Source organism: Etheostoma spectabile, unplaced genomic scaffold (assembly GCF_008692095.1).
Source record: "Etheostoma spectabile isolate EspeVRDwgs_2016 unplaced genomic scaffold, UIUC_Espe_1.0 scaffold00001888, whole genome shotgun sequence".
In the NCBI taxonomy this organism is placed as follows: domain Eukaryota; kingdom Metazoa; phylum Chordata; class Actinopteri; order Perciformes; family Percidae; genus Etheostoma; species Etheostoma spectabile.
In genome coordinates this window covers 1-16039 of record NW_022602825.1, presented here as the reverse complement: position 1 = coordinate 16039, position 16039 = coordinate 1, and the positions used below count along the sequence as shown (strand labels likewise).

Here is a 16039-nt window from a genome sequence, read left to right as displayed (position 1 = left end):
AAATATAACTGTGAGTGTGCAAGTGTGTGTGTGTGTGTGTGTGTGTGTGTGTGTGTGTGTGTGTGTGTGTGTGTGTGTGTGTGTGTGTGTGTGTGTGTGTGTGTGTGTGGTCAGGGCTAGGGGCCACAGGCGGATTAAGCAGAGGCAGAAAGACGAGCACCTCGTAGGATTAGGGAGAACAGAGGGATGACCTCACCTCACTCACAAATGGAGAGGTGCCACAGGGCAGGTGGAGAGGGGGATGACAAAACAAAGAGGGAGGGTGGGATGGATGGAAGGAGAGAAAGCTGGCAGTGAAGAAATGGCAAGAGCAAGAGGCTACAGAGAAAAAGCAGTTTGTTAAAAGACAATGGTTATTGTACTTTAATTCAATAAATCTTCCACTACACAAGCTGTGGTGAGTAGAAGATGGAAACAAGACTGAGACAAAGCTGAGGTAGGGATTGACGACCAGAGGAGGAAACGGGAAGTAGAACGAGGAAGCAGAAGGTACAGTACATGTGGGCTAAATAGACTGCACACTTCAAAAGACCCCCCTTAATGTTCTGAGCCAGAGAAAACCCTGACCTCCCGCTTCAATAAGAACCCAGACTTTAGAGAGCTTACTTTAGAGACGTTAGAGTTAGAGACAGCTAGAACAGTTGGTGGTGAGTCCTGAACAGAAAGTCCTCTCACACTATTATTCAGAAACCCCCCCTATGGTTATCATATACACAGAAGGTGATGTTGAATTAAAGATAGTATGTTAACTGTCGCGGCAAAAGGTTTTAAAATGATCTGAATTTTAAAAGGAGTCTGGTTTGGACATGTGAGAGGTTATCTTGTGTTAACGGTCGGTTTGTAACCGACAAACAGTAGAGGAGCAAAAACCTTATTAAAGATTTCGCTGTGACAGATTCAAAAAAGAGAAAGGAGGGATAGATGCAATAATATTACATACTACTACATACTGCAGTGTCCATACGCCTCAGCAGTTGTAACTACAAAGAAGATAGATAGATAGAAAATAGCTTCAGATTTGGGAAATACGTTTGTTCTCTTTCTGACCGAGTATTAAAAAACAAAGCTGGCCTGGCTGTCCCCTAAGGATACACAACCTTCCTACTAGCACTTCTAAAGCTCACTAATTAACACTTTTGATTTCATTTGTTCTATCCAGGAACGTTTTATGACCACTTGTTTTGGAAATGTTATCAATCGAAAAACCAAACATTGTCAACAGTGTCTACGGGAAAAAGTTATGACATTTTTACTTCTGGTCCCACTCACTTCTTAACTATATAGTGAGGGAGAAGCGTGAGATCAGAGTGAGCCCAACAGATGTGGAGGCTCAGCAACAGTAGGAAGAGAGATAGAAAAGAGGAGTACGGGGGGATGCGACAGGCAGAGGGATGAGCAGCCCTGATCCAGTTATAGAAGAGTGATTTCACTCATTGGCTTTTTCCATGTAGGGAAGGTTTCCAGTTCACAGAAAGAGCTCCACCTAGAAATAACACAGGCAATAAGTTATGACACTGCTTTACAAAGTGATTGCTGTGATTTGGTCTGACCTCTTGTTGTTGACGTCACTGTGCTTGCTACATTTCTAAATGGTGTTAAAGAGGTCATACAGCAAAATTAAAAAGTTCCTCTATTTATATTTATGGCCAAAGATATGTACTGAAGACACTGGTAATTGTAAGTGGCTACATTTAAAAGATACAGTAATCATGAAGTAAATGTTGACAATGTAATTGCAATAAATTGATGGCACCATCAAAGTTTAGATTGGTTCCCTACTCTTGTTTTCACTATGAAATTCTGTCTGCCACCAGGTTCGATCTCCTGGGAAAATGAAGGCTTGATTTACGGCACAAAGGAAGTGCGTCAACCATTGCGCAACTGAAACAGGAAAAGGAAGGCGCTTTGGTTTTCCACGGTAGCAATCGCCAGGGAGGGGAAACGGTGGACACAGACAACTGTCATTTTGTACCTTAAAGAGAACTTATTTCATTAAGGATTCAGAAAGAGGTTCAGTCTCCTGTTTTCTTGACTTCACTGATACTCCTTTTCCACCCACATGGAACGGGTTCCATTCTACGGAGCCCCCCTGGGGTCAGCTGAGAAAACAAGAAAACTGTGAGCACGGATTCATGATCTGCGCTCTTGGTTTTGTAAACGGGAGCAAAGTAGTAAAGATATTCACAGACTCAAACTTCTGGGATCAATATTAAATCACAAATGTCGCATCTTTCCTAATGTAGTAAGGTTAACAACGAGCTGTCCTCCAACCTGGAGAAATAACATTGGTCTCTAGTAGCAGCCATTAACCTTACCACGTTAGGAAAGATGCATCATTTGTGATTAAATGTAATTTCGCTATATAGTCATTGAACCCAGAAGTTTGAATCTGTGAATATCTTTCCTACTTTGCTCACGTTTATAAAACCAAAAGCACGGATTATGAATCCATGCTTTCAGTTTAATAAACCAGGGGAAAAGATTTGTGTTCTGTGCGCACCGTTTAGTTTTTTCTCAGCTGACCCCATGGGGGCTCCATACCGTCCCAATTCACACACATGAATTTGAACCAAAAAATAAATTGGTTCACATCCCGAACAGTTGGTTCCTAGCTGAAACAAATTAATAGCAGGTTTTCCTTAACCCGCGTACCATGACACCAGTGGGCGTGTCTTAGTCTACAGGTTGGAAAGAGAGGATGGAGAAAGGAACATAGTTTACCTTAGTTGTGCGTTGTGCAACTGCCTCCAACACTGCTCCAAACTGGTGGAAACGGATTCCTCAGTGAAGTGAACCTGAGGAAGGCCACTGGAGATGGTTGAAACTACTGTCCCCAAATTCAAGATTGAACTTTCACACGCAACATTCACACGTAACTTTTTGATTAAGTGTGACTTTGTACTACTCACCTATTAGGGGGTGGCAGTAGCTCAATCTGTAGAGACTTGGCTTGGGAACCGGAGTGTCGTTGGTTCAAGGTACGGACCAAGTACAAATTGTGAACTAGTAGCTGGAGTAATGCCAGTTCACCTACTGAGCATTGCCAATGGGCCATTGAGCAAGGCAACAAAACCCCAACTGCTTAGGGCGCCTTTAATGGGCAGCAGGGGTGTCGCGCTGGGGGGAGGAGGACTGAGTACCCAGGGCCCTCATGTCAGGGGGGTCCAAAAAGATGCTAGAATGAATAGCTGTGGATGCGGGGAGGGGCCCATAGAAAATGTCTTTCTACAGGGCCCAGAATTGTCCCTGATGGGCAGCCCCCTACATGTGACATTTCTCCATTAGTGCATGTATAAGGTCCTGCGTGTAATATATAATAACAGATTGTACAATGTAATTTCACCTTGGGGATTAATAAAAGCATCTCTTCTTCTTCTATGAAGGGAAAGAGCCATTCAATTGGATTTTTTGTTCACCACAATAATGTGTTGTCATTCATTTTCATAAAGGTCATGACTAATTTAACTGATTTGCAAAACTCTGGAGATTCAGGTAAGTGTGATATTTTCACTTGGGCCGATGAAAACAAAGACCCTGTAGGGTACTGTACTTCTGCTGATTCCTGCTGCTGAAAGCTAAAGCTTGTAGACAATCTGGGTGTGGAACATAAAAAAAGAGAAGCATTTTCCCCTCCCTGGACAGCCAGAGTATGCCTGAGATCCAGCAGGGCTTCAGTAGAGCTGCTCAGAGGCCAACTGGCCAACAGCAGATGAGGGGAAACCTCCAACTGTCACTCTAGGAATGTACGGTAGGCTACGCTGGGAAAAAAATAACATTAACATAATCAGAACCTACTACATTTTTTTTCTCATAAACACTTAAAAGTAAGCCAATATTGACTGTATTTAAGTGTCCTCTCTACCTGTTAATGTTTGGATTATTTCCAAGGGGTTAAGCCAGCATCCACAAAGCGTAGCTCCCATGGTGCCATTTGGATGCTACCTAGCACTCACCCACCATTTGCATTCCATTGACTGCCGTTCATTTTGACAGCAAATAACTTTTCATCTGAGGCGTGTAAAGACTCTATTTGTCCATTGTTTATTTCTAAAAAAAAAAAACAGGACAGTGTATAAAAGGCTCCATTACCTTGTATCTTACGTTATGAACCGTAGCAGACGTTTTTGTAAAAATAGGTTTGTGTCATGCGACCATGCTGTATGCAGCAGAGGAATTACCAAACAGCACAGGATAAGCTCACAGGCAGTTTCAACTAACATTAGCTGTTTAGGTTTAGTTACTAATGTTAACTAGCATTTTAGTTAGCAGTAATTACCCTGTGTCTATGTTATCTCCTAACTTATACCTACCTCTCCGTCTCTGCTGATTGGGAATGATTGAGATTTCTCTTGCACAGCTACCAGAAGACTTACAACTTTCAGACAGGTTGCTCATGTCACATCTATGTCGTCAAGCTCAGTTGGAGGCTACGCAGTAACGCCTGCCATCACCGGGAAAGTGCTTCCAATAGACTTCACTGGTCTCTGTTAAAAACAACACAGGGACATTGTCCATTTCTTATACTGTCTATGGATAATTCCGTTACTGGTGCTAAAATGATACTTTGCCTCAACAGACACTTAAAAAAACAAAAAAACAGTTGGCGACATTGAAGGCCTCTTAATTGCTAAAGCCATATGGTCAAATTTAAATGATTTATTTAAAATGTAATAACTTTTTTCACCAGTTAATTGCTGTTAAAATAGAGAAAAAAACTATTTTATTTTATATTTTACTATAACTTTAAATGCACCATATGGCTTTTCAGTTTTACGTAAATGCACCATTGTCCCGTCTGTTGTTTTTCCAACTACAGCTGGAAGTGGCCATATAGCGGGTTTATTTATTATTTCTCTCAGTGTGCAGAGGTTATCCCACATTAAACTGCCTTTTATGGCACACGTTTGTTCTCCTTCTATAATTTCATCTAATATATTATTTAATCTATTCATAACTACTTTGGCTAATATTTTATAATCAGTAGGCTATTCATTATAGTCAAATGTCTGTAACTATCAATGTCCTTTTCATCAGCGTTCTTATACAATAAGAACATTACTTTTATCAACATTAAGTTGTTTGATGGCCTGAAAAACTTAAACATAATTTCTTATGTTTCACACGAGCTCTGAAAAATTCAGAGAGCTGTATGATGGAAGTTTATCTAACAAAATGCTTACACAGCCAGCCAGTATCATTTCTATTTGTTTATATGCATCTGAACATAATTCTCTGATTACTTTCTCTTTGTCTTCCAGACTTGACTTGGACTCAAGCTCAAAGACTTGAGACTTGACTTTCAAAATATGACTTGTAAACATATCTGCCATATACTACAGCGAGTTTGTGTATAAAGCTCTAGACTGTTGTACTTAATGTAACTGTTGCCTTCAACGTCTGTTTTGGAGCATTAGAGAAGCGTGTAAAACGTTTTGCTACGTTGTCTGCAGATTTCAAACTGCTGTACGCAGAGGCACTCCTGGGGTCAGTTTCAGAAAGAGTTTGTTAACCCTGAGATGAGGGAAACTCTGGGTTTTCTGTTTCAGAAAGGGAGGTTAATCAAACCTGAGAGAGGTAACTCCAGCCCGTTTCAGAAAGAGAGTCAGAGTCAGTTACTATGGTAACTGAGCCTGTGAACCTACCCTGTCGGGAGCAGGTTTTATTCTCTGTCTCCACCCTCTGACACAGCGCTCTTTCATTTCCTCATTCATTCATTTATTCAGTTTGTATCAGGCGCAGTTTGTTATTTTCATGAATAAAAAAACAGTTTATTAACTGTGTTAGGCAGACTATAAATCTTTTTTTTCTCAAAACATGGCATTTGTTTTTGTAAATGCTCCCGTTGATGAAGAAGCTGTATCCCTTCACAGGAAGTTAAACATACGTCAGGAGATGTAAATATGCTGTATTTATATAGCGCTTTCCTAGTCTTAACGACTGCTCAAGGCATCTACAGGAAACATTCACCTGCTCATCAGATAAACATTCATACATTCACATTCACACTCCGATGCACAGCACCGGGGGCAATTCGGGGTTCAGTGTCTTGCCCAAGGACACTTCGACATGGGACTGCAGGGACAGGGATCGAACCACCAACCTTCCGAATGGCAGGCAACCGCTCTACCACTGAGCCACAGCCACCCCTACAGATAATATTGAGGCCCCGACTATAGATGCATTTTCATTTGTAGATACTGTATTTGAGTGGTATCGTTTCTCTTCCCAGTCTATCATATTAGTAAAGCCACTGTAGCAAAGCGCTGAAGACTGCGACTCAATCTGAAACGTGTTTTAAACGTTTTTGTAGTGTTCCCTGCACGGCAACAAACCAGTAAGAGCAATTCAAAAATGAATTACAATTCTGTTAATGATGGTGCTGCAGCCTCTGAATGGGATTAGTTGGCCTGTGACTTTTTCGCCCGCAGGATTGCACCTAAGTGAAACCTATTATAGGTTCAATACCATTTCACCAGTAATATTATACTTAGATAGAAAATATTAATACAATATATTGGAATTTACGCATTTAATCTAGCAGCAACTTTCTCCAATCCAAATTCTCTCTTTTACAGCAGCCGCTGTGTTACTTTTTTAACTAAATACATGTTCTAACTCGCTGTATGTGCGCATGAGTATTTCCGCCGACCAGTTTGTTTGTTGTTGTAACCATGGTGAATCGTAGTATCATGGCTCCATTCATGTTGACTTTTTATTGCGGTGTTGCATACGTTTAACTTTAAGTGAACCTACTCTGAGTTGGTTGAACCAACTCAATCAGCTGTTCTAGAACCAAAAACTCCCATCTCAGGGTAAATCAAGTCAGAGTTCAGGGTTAGACTCAGAGTTTGTTAAACTCCTTCCTCAAACAGACTCCTGAATCTGACAAGTACAGTCAATACTTTACAATGCATCTAAGAACAGTTTAAAAACCACAATAACCAAGACAGGGCTGGGACATCTTGGGACATTAGGTCCAGAAGTGTGAGAAGAGACCCAAACCTTTTGCAGGCTATGGGACCTTCTGCCTTTTTAATGGAGGTAAAAGTCTTGAATCAAATAACACAGAGAAATGTGACTTTATAAAAACACTTTAATTATGACAGTGACATTTTGGAAAAAATAAATAAATAACTGGACATTATTTATGTAGTTTCATGAAGATACCACGGGCATAGTGACTGTAAGTATCTGGAAAAAGAAGACAAGGACAAAGTGTACAGTATGTTAAGAGAAATAATGTAGTTTTAATTCATTTATAAATCCCTGGACTTTAATGGCTCAGATATGTTTCAGCAAAGGTTCTGCTCATGTTCAAATGTTTCTGCGCATTCAAACATTCCACATAATTGTGTTTTCTTTTTCCTTTTTTTTTTTTTTTAAACACATTTAACAAAAAACATCCATTTTATAAAGTGATGGGGAAAAAAGAACAGTATCATAATCTGAATTTGGGCCTGTTAGTGTGCAGCACATACCATATGCTTGCGTGCGTAGGGCTGGGTACCGAACTTCGGTTTTTTTATGGTACCGACCGAAATGTTTCGGTTTTACACAGTATCAAATTATGCCTCGTCTTTCGGTGCCAAGTTTCGGTGATTGGCTGTAACGTTAAACGTGATTGCGTTACCCAAGAAAAATACATACGTGGTTACGCCGACAGACGGGGTTCACGTGCATCTGTTGTAAAATGGTTGCGAGCAACGTTGTACCGCTTAAAAATGCCACCTAGAAGAGCGGACCGCAGGCCTGCGCAGCCCTCCTCCTCTCAGCCGCCTGTGGGCAATGCAAAACCAGAGCCGACTCCGAGTGATTCAAAATATCCACCACCGGACTCCGCCTCATCAAAGAGTAGGCTACCGAGGACGGCACTGTGTCTGGGATTTCAACAGGTTTATGTTTATTAGCGTTACTGCAACTTAACACGTGCATCGTGCTGAGTTAGCGTGTAGCCTTATTTTATTGCTGCGTAGCTAGCTAAATCAAAAGCTAACATTTACAGACAATACTTTGTCCATGTTTGTAAAAATATGCTTATCCATTGGGTCAGCTGGTTAAACAGCTAACCTTATCTTCACTGTTATTTTTATATTCTCCTCACAGTGGCCTCTGACTCTGATGTGTGTGATTTTCTTTTTCTCAGAATTGATATTATAAAACTGGTATTGAAAAAGGTATCGTTCAGGAACCGATATCGAAGTAAAGGTATCGGTATTGGTACCGGTATCGAAAATTTTTGATTGATACCCAGCCCTATGCGTGCGTGCTTGTGTACCTGAGTGCTGTTGTTGTACTGGGCCACACTGTTCTCCTGGTGGATGATGAAGGGATGGAAGATGTCCAGATGGAAGAGTGAGGGTCGAGCTGTCACCACAAGGCGGTCCTCTCCGACGTCCAGAACCAGAGAGCGGGACGACGGCTGCACAGGAAACAAGTTGACCCAGCTGAGACTCTGCTACACTCACTGTCTCTGCATCTATCGATCATGTACTGCAGGAGACGTGGTGACGTAGAACTTGACATGACAACATCTCATGCTAAAGGAGCTCATCTGACTGTATTTTTTTCCATGGATTAATACAGCATGGATTGGCAATGAGAAGACTTCATCTGAACTGATTGGTTATTTACAAAAAAAAAAGGATTCTAGAAAATTACAGATGCATGATTCATTTTCATACTTATTCTGGATTACTGTCCTTGTAAAGGCCAATACAGTAGTTAAAACACTATTTTGTAAGTATAGTGACGTAAATGAACCGGGAAAACGACGGAAAGGACGAACGACGGAAAGGAAAGTCTGAAAGGGTTCGCGGTTAAAAACAGTAAAAAGCCACGGAAAAACAGTTAAAACTACAAGGTTTAGCTTCGGTCAATTGGGGAACAAGGTTTGTAAAGTTAATGATAAATATATATGTGCTAGCCTACTTGAAATGTAACGTAACATGTTTAATTTAGTAATGCTATCGTGTTGAAAGTAATTTAATGAGCTGTGTAACGTTCAAAATATGATGGTAATGCATGGTTTATTTGTGTTGTACACAGCTCTTACGTTGGTTGAGGACAAGGAAAGCATTAAAAGTAATCAAACCATCAGTTCTGGCCTTCTCAATATTGACTGGATGCTACAGTCCTTTTAATTGCTCTGAAATTGATATTCTACCCTGACAAGAATGAAAGTAAGAGGAAAACTCAGTAAGGGATCTACAGAATGATGGACGAAAAAATACTGGTGCCGTGTCACCTGTAGGGCTCAGCCAAATGCAATCTGTATTCAAATGCTTGGTTTTTGTTTTGTACAAATGCCCACATTACCCCAAAAAACCCAAATAGCCAAATGAAATAAGGAATAGCATTCCAGCAGGATTCATTATGCATCATTTTCTGATAAGTTTGGGTTTTAGTATGATTTATGATTGACGGCTGTGATTTTCAACCGGCTCTTTGTCACTGTGGTGGAGGCAGCACATGGAGATTTAGAGTTTGCTTCATACATTGGAATTTTGCCAATTTATCTATTTATCTCTTCAGCAATTTTACGCAGTATCACAAAATATCTCCCAAATGGTTGCGCTATGGAACTCAAAATCACAGTTTAAGTTTAAGTTGCAAAGTGGCAATTTGGTTTTGTTCCTTTTTGTCCTATGTGTTATAGTTTTTAGGCCTTTTTCTGTTTATATACTGTTTCCAAGTAAACTTTCCTAATGGAAAGGTTTAAATGGATCAGAAGAAAGAAAGAAAGAAAAAGAAATAGGGTTAGAAGAAAGCAGGGAAACTAAAGTGTGTTTATGTACAGTAACAGTCTGGGTACGGTCTGGACACACTTTCCAAGAACAAGAAAGAAAAGTCCAAACCTTTGACTGGTGCTGTATGTGTGTGTTGTATGCCTCACCACTCCGGGAAGTTTTATTTCTGCAATGAGGTACTCTGGATCACCAACAGGAGGCTCTACAAGCAAGGTGAACTCTGGTCTGGAGACGGTGAGGAAATGGACAAGATTAAAAACAGACACGGAGAAAGACTAACCAGAAGTGGAAACACAAAGAAAAACAACACTGGTAAAAGTAAACCTGTCTCACAATTTGCTCTGACTTTGAATAGTATGTCAAAAAGGCAGATAAGAAGAGGTTTACCTTTTGGCTGTAACAGTGGAGCTCTCCCTGTAGGAGAAGAGACATAGAGTGGGAGATAGGAGCGTGTGGTACAAATCATAGAACTCACTGAAAAAACATCTTTCTCTGTGCTGTTTTTGATAACTTTTTCCAATTAAGAGAAATGTACATGTCTCAGCCCGTGGCATTAGTCAATACACAGGAAATTCCCATACAAGTTCATGATCTAATATAGTCTTTGTAATGTTATAGACTTTAAAGGTCACAGGAGCCCTGCAGGACTACAACCATAAATGCAAGTATCCTGATTTTATGAGCTTTATCTGATTAAAGTTCATTTTGTAAGCTACAAAAAGAAACTTGGCGGTTTTAAAAGACATGTCGGATTATCCCTCAGATTCCAAAAGAATATCCTTTGAAACACAGTTTACTGTGTCTGATAGAAAAAAAGAATTCTGCAACAGGCTCCAGATGTCACTCAAGTTTTGTCACTCAGAGAGAGAGAGTCAGAAGGACGTACTGAGGCTGCAACTCTTGAATCACCCGGCCTGCTCTTTGTCCGGATGTTTTGCTCGCTTACAGAACCAAAAACTTTCTGTTCTTCAACACCTTCCAGTCTGCAGAAATAAATAAATAAATGAAAATCAACATCTGCTCTCAAGAACACACCACATCTGCTCTCAATAACACACCACACACACATCTCCTCTTAATAACACACCACAGACTAGAGCCGGCCAATATTAGACATTTTCACACAGACGCACCTCTACTTAGCTCCAGATTGTATTTGTTCTCCAAACCCTCTAAAGACACCAGGATAACAAACTGCTGGAACAAGGGATCCATCTACAAGACACATTTCCTATTGTTACACATTGGAAGGTTAGGACTTTTGTTTCTTCTCACGGAGCATCTATACCACAGCCAACAGGAGGCGTAACAGAATATAAGTATGGCCATCTGTTGTTAAGCGTAGAAAAATCACAGACAATCACAAAACATATGATTCAAAGGAACACTACACACAGTGGCAAAGTTTGATGTTTCACTTTTTACCTCAGCAAATTTATAATAGACAATTTTATGTTGTAAATTTTAGATCTGTTTTTATTCAGCATACTGTTGCAGTTACTGCTGACTAATCGGCAGGAAGCTGGGCCAAGAGCTCAGAAAGAGAAACATACTTTTAGAACAACAAAACATGTTATCCTATTCCAGTAGACTCCAAGAGTAAAAATAAAACAGACGGACACAGACCTGGCACTTCTGGAAGAACTCCTGGTTAATGACCACATCATATGCTGTGCAACCCTGAGAGTCTGAAAGAGAGTAAAAAGACATACAGATGTGGATCGTGTGGATTGGGGAAAGTAACTGATAAATATCTGGAAAAGTAGGCCTAACTAATAACTATTTAAAGAAACTTAAAAGCGCTACATTTGAGAATGGAATTTGGTGTGGTTAATGTAAGCCTTTGAGAAAACAAGAAGTTCACATGAAGTTCACACTTGGCGTGAACCTGCAGAGAACATCATTTTTGTCATCTAAAGTATCACTATAAGATTGTTTGGAGTACTCTTTTTGTTTACGTGCAGTGCCTCTGGGATCACCCATTTCAAAGTTTACTGTGACTACAAAAGGAATATGTCCACACATTACTCTTGTGCCAGGAGTTCAATGCCGTGGCTGATTATTTAACCCACCGGACTATAAAAAGAAGCGAGGTGTAACTACAAGGCTTTTCTATTGCTGCAAACCACCACAAACGTAGCTTCTACAGAAAGTGCCATTAGGAACATAAGAAAGCATGTCTTGCTGTGCAAAACGCCTTTTGTAATGTATGTTTCTTGCAGTGATAAATTGTTACAATTAATTAGTTTTGCAATGACACTAACTTAAAGATTTGGGCCGACATGCAGCAAAGGGCCCGGGGTTGGATTTGAACCCCCATGCCGCTGCCAAACATTCCGCCTATGTGGGGCGTTAACTGTGTGACCTAGATGTTGCTCCACAATGACACTAGCTTTGCGCAACCGTTAGGCCCTGAGGGAGACAGCTGTGATTTGTTTTATTATTATTATTTAAACAATGAGTAATATCTGTTGCACACTGGAATGTAAATGAAAGGTTTAATGACTAAAAATGCCGCCAGGTCTGAGTTGAATTGCATACGAATGGAATGGGGGACAATGAAGAAAACGTCACTAACAAATGTGGTATGTGTCGTGTGTGACTTTAGTCACATACTGTTGTCTACTTCAGCGTGTGGCTCTCCGAGGCTCATGGGAACTCTGAAGCCGCTTGGATCTTCTGATTGGAGCAGTTCCACCAGCTCCTCTCTGGAGAGTTCAGGAGGCATTGGGACAGAGTTTGACTGACAGATGTTGACAAAGACCTTCTGCTTGCCTGGCACTGAGACAGTCTTCACACACATGCCTAAGACGGAGAGAGGAGAAGGGAGAGACAAAGATGAAAACAACCAAGCCACAACCACAATATTCCCTATCCATGAACAAACTGTGGCACTTTGACATTTGAAGATTTTATAAAACTTGTATTTTGTATGTAGCCAGGTGAACAAGGGTTTTCTCCTTAAGAGGTGTTATGTAGTTTGCTTTGGGATACTCTAGTAGCATTCTTTTCACTCAGGAGGGGGGAATTGTTATGCTATGAGTACGGGCAAGGCAAATCTCACGTTAGCGCCTAGTTTTGCAGAAACACCAGAAACAAGGCAGCGGCAGTACCAGTAGGTGACTGACTGCCGTGGCATGGATTTCTGTTTATGTGTAAGGTAAATATCCCCATAAAGTTCGGTAAAAAGATTTAGTATTCCTGACGATTTCTGTAGATCTGTGGGAGTTTTGTGTACGTATCTCCGCCACGCTGAGGGCAACACTGAACAGCGGGGTTAGTGTAAGTAATGCTAAAGTACATGTATAAGCAAATTATCTCCTAACAATGTATGCTGACTGTTAAGCGATGTCCATTTGTATGTTTTCTGCTTAATTTAGAGGGGAGATATATGTGTGTTGAAATCCAGGTATGCGTGTGGAGCACAGGCTGCACATTGGAGCGAAAGTGATTTAATTATATTTTCTGAAAATTGTTTCTGAATTGTAAGAATATTTATGGGAGAATATGTGGTTAAGAGTGTATTTTATATTTCTCATGGAATCCAAGTAATTATTTGGAAGTGACTATGAGTTTTGTGGCTTAACAAATGTACTTAACACGTTTGTTTTTTTTCTTTATTTAGAGAGGTGCCACTACTGTTACGCCTAGAGTTAGTTATTGTCCGAGGTTCAGTCTAATCAAGTTGAGCAATATGAGTTTGAGCCTAGTTACGGTTGCTGTGGATAGCCCCCACCAGCGTTTATCAAGTGCTGGAACTGTTAAAGCTGATGGTTTTGTCAGACAAAGAAATAGGGGAAAAGTTAACACTCTGTTTGGTTATAGCCAAATTTTCCTAAATCCTCAAATAAAAAACTGTTCTTTATTAAGCTCAGTCAAGGAACCCCCCCCCCAAAAAAAGTAATTTTATTTGTGTTCGGTCTAATCATTACTTAAGTAGGCCACATGGACCAACTTACCAGGTTGTGGTCGGATTACTTTGAAGTCTGGGTTTTCATCTGCATCTTTCCCACGGTCTAAATAGAAGCCAACAGTATCTTTAAGTTCATGAATGGAATGCAGACACATTGGGAAATTTTACACATATTCAGCTAGATCAAAACATAAAAACATAACATAAAAAGAATGAGGTATTGAAAAACTACAAGGAAATAGGAAGACGTCAAGAAAAACAAACACAAACAGAAAGAAAGCCCACTAATGTGCTAATGATGTGGCAAGACAAACTAAAAAGGAAGTTTGTGTTTTACCACTGGGTTTTACAACATGGAGTTTTTGCATGGTGTAGAATTAGCTTGTTATACGTATTAGACATTTCCAAGAAATCATGCCTCATCTGAATGCAGCAGAGGACAAAAAAAGTGATGCAAAAAAATACCCAGACTAAATTAAAATAGCCTAACTCAAAGGATTTGAAAAATAATATTAAGTTTGCAGTACATCACAGGCCTTCAGTGCTTTCATAGTGGTTATGTATTCTTCATCCAGCTCACTCTTGGGCTAAATGGATTTGGGAGGCTGCACAGCCTTTAACTGTTACTAAGGATACTGATCTGTAACTGACAGTACTGAGTCAGTATCGTTATGACAATTCTCTACTTTTGCTCCTGTTACACATCACCCTAGCCTGACTAGCCACATCAAGATGTTGGGTCTGGGAACTCACCATTGACAAGGCTCAATCTGAGGGGTTGGGTAAACGGTTGTTGTAGCAGGGATTCACGCCGAACCGTTGCAACTCTGCTGTCCTTATGTTAAGCCCGCCCACCAACTCCATACACGATGTGATTGGCCTGACCAGAATTTGTTTTTTCCAGCTCGCAAGTCAACGAAGAGTTGCTAGACTGACGATAGCTGCAAATTACATTTGCTGCCGCTAGGGTGCGTCTAGATTTCTAGGCTACCATCACCCTGTAATTCTTACTTGTGTTACGCTAAAGTAACCAGTTTACTTTAAAATAGTATTACCTGTAACAGCAGCTGTTGATACAGCTCCTCTTGCTGCTGTAAGTCCAGCTCGGAGTTGAGGAGTGAGGAGTCTGTCGTCATGGCTACAGCCAAAAATCAGTTAGTGAATTCAACTTTCAAACACAAAATATAACAATTAAAGGACAATTCTGGTTAAAAAAAAAAAAAAGTTTCATGGTACTCTATGTACTGATCCAATAGAAAGTAATTCAGCCCCAACAAAAAGTCAGCTCTAAAGTAGTTTCACCTGAATAAAACAGCTGTTTGCTGACGTGACGTTAGCTTCCCTCAAAACAGCTTATATTCTTCATTGTTCAGAAGTAAAAAGAACTGATATGTATCACCTGCTGGCTGCTGTTAATACTAAATGCATCATAAACTGCATGTTAAACATTTTTGTTCTAAAAAGCATTTTAAATCTCAGTGACGTATTACACATCACACGGCCGGAGATACTGCTTTACGGCAAGCTCTGAGTCACTTCCTTTGTTCTCTCGAGCATCGACAACACAGCGGACGGTTAGGCTCTCCCTGTCAATACACATGTTAGAAAGAGTTTGCTAATGATTTAAATACCACGTTGAAATATTCTGGTTCTGCTTCGCATCAAGCAGGATCTTTGGTTGTAATCAGTCCTTCACTGACCAATCAGCATTCATTAGCAGAATGTTAGCATGTTATGGGCAACAACGACTCAACCTGTTAGAAATTGAAAAGACTAAATGCTCATTCATTCAATTTCAACCTATAATCCATGTTGAACTTGCAAAGACTACGACACACTACAAATCTGAGATTTATCAACGACAATCAGGCTCACCCTACTGGCCAATTGGATTGTGGCCCCGCCCATGGCACTATTTCACATTGAAGAAAAACGACTTAAGTTTAGATTTTTTTGAGAGAGAATTTTTTTTCACACTGATAGCAAAAAATATATTTGACAGTTTCAAAAAGTATTGAGAGCTTTTTTTCTCAGAAATAATTTTAAAAATTTTCAAATTTTTGTCTCAATATTATTATTTTTTGCTATTGGAATTTAGATATATTTTATTATTATTTATTATTATTATATTATTTTTTTTTTTTTTCCTCTCTCCTAAAATGCTTTTTTGCTATCAGTGTGATCATTTTTTCTCTCAAACATTTTTTTTCTCTCAGATTATGTATTTTATTCGCATGTAATAAAGAAACAACACTCTAGCTCCATCGGAGACCACTAGCGTTAGTTGGAAAAACCAGAAGGCACATCGTAAACCGTTTAAATCTGCACATTCGCATCTCACATCGGCAGTCGACCACATCGGGTAATGAAAGGGGCTCTG

The 16039-nt window shown here is 40.0% G+C and overlaps 1 pseudogene; it reads right to left on the bottom strand.

Annotated features, from left to right (window-relative positions):
* Positions 1 to 7075: 7075 nt before the first annotated feature.
* LOC116675454 (PIH1 domain-containing protein 1-like) lies at positions 7076 to 14850 on the bottom strand (annotated as a pseudogene).
* Positions 14851 to 16039: the final 1189 nt, after the last annotated feature.